This window comes from Silene latifolia, chromosome 9, assembly GCF_048544455.1.
Source record: "Silene latifolia isolate original U9 population chromosome 9, ASM4854445v1, whole genome shotgun sequence".
Taxonomy (NCBI): domain Eukaryota; kingdom Viridiplantae; phylum Streptophyta; class Magnoliopsida; order Caryophyllales; family Caryophyllaceae; genus Silene; species Silene latifolia.
The window spans coordinates 109,304,052-109,305,611 of NC_133534.1; the positions used below are offsets into that span (position 1 = coordinate 109,304,052).

General features: G+C 43.8%; 1 non-coding gene across 1 annotated transcript; it reads left to right on the top strand.

Moving 5' to 3' along the window:
• The first annotated feature begins 951 nt into the window (after positions 1 to 951).
• Positions 952 to 1,058, top strand: LOC141603994 (small nucleolar RNA R71). Its single transcript, XR_012525823.1, has one exon. It is a non-coding gene; the product is annotated as a small nucleolar RNA R71 (small nucleolar RNA).
• The last annotated feature ends 502 nt before the right edge of the window (positions 1,059 to 1,560 follow it).

Below are 1,560 nucleotides of genomic sequence, written 5' to 3' on the forward strand. Positions count from 1 at the left end.
AATCCTTTAGGATGCATATAAGATACCTCATCATCAGCAGTGGGCACATCATTATCATGGCTTTGCAGGTCGGGATTTGCATATGTGGTACCGCTCCTCAGTTGAATAACATTAGCTTGCTTGTGAGCTTGTTTACCTTGAGGAGGAAGACCCCCGGCCTGTTTTGATGGATTTTGAATTGCCATATGAGCCACCTGGTTATCTAGCATCTTATTGTGGGCAATCATCTCAGAAATTTGAGCCGTCTGCTTCTGCTGCATTGACAAAGTTTGTTGCAAAAGATTACGCAACTCTGCCATCTCATTGTTCGGAGCTTGTTGAGGATTTTGTTGAGGAGGTTGTTGATATTGATTGTTAAACTGCTGGCCTCCTTGATTTTGCCTTTGATATCTCTCTTGTGGTTGATTACCACGATTATTGGGAGGGACATAAGTATTCTTCTGTGGTTGTAGCTGCTGCGGGTTTTGCACATTCTGACTAGACCATTGAAGGAATGGATGCTCCTTCGTTCTTTCATTATAAAAATTGGAGAAGGGTGTACCTTGAGCACCTTGTCTGTAAGACCGAAAGGCATTAACCTGCTCCAATGTGCTCAAACACTCAGCTGCATTGTGACCGTCTAAACCACATCTAGCACAAGACTCCTCTACTTGTTGACTCATAGCATGAACTCTCTCCTTACTACCCAATGATTGGGTAGTCTTTATCTCAGCAATTTGGGCAGAAATAGCCTCTAACTGTGCTGCAAGAGCACTATCAACACCGTTTCCTCGCGTGCTTCCCCTAGGATTTCCATACTTGGCAGTATGGGAGGCAATCTGATCAATTAACTTCCACGCGGTAGCATCATTGGTGTTGTCCTGAAACCTCCCATTAGCCGAAGAATCCAAAAGGTCACGATGATCGTCATACAACCCGTTATAAAACTGGTTGCATAGAAACCACTTTGGGAAACCATGATGGGGAACAGATCGGACTAAACGTTTGAAGCGAATCCAAGCTTCATTCAAATCTTCAGTAGCTCCTTGCTTGAAACTAGTAATTTGACTTCGAAGTGCATTAGTCTTCTGAGGCGAGAAGTACCTCTTGTAGAAAGCAAGAGCTAAAGTATTCCAGTCAGTAATTCCTTCCCCCTCCATATCCAAATCTCTCAACCACTCTGCATCTCCATCCTTTAGAGAGAAAAGGAAAAGCACCTGCTTTATCTGATCTTGTGTCACTCCAGCTGTTAAAATAATAAAACAGCAATAGGTGACAAATTTCTCCATATGTGTCGAAGGATCCTCAGCAGCTGCCCCTCGAAATAAGTTTTGCTGCACCAAATTGATGTAAGATGGGCGAATTTCAAAGGTTGCATTGTCAGTAGTGGGCAGCTTAAAACCTTGTTGGATAGAAGCTAAGGTCGGCTCGGAGTGACTGGCTAGAGTAAGCATGATGGTAGTCTCGGGAATAGGAGTTTCAACTGGAATCTCGATTTCGGGAATTTCGTCCTCTTTATAGGACTGCTCGGCCGATTGTGCTGAGCTCGCCGTCTCGACGTCAAATATACTAAAGTCTTCT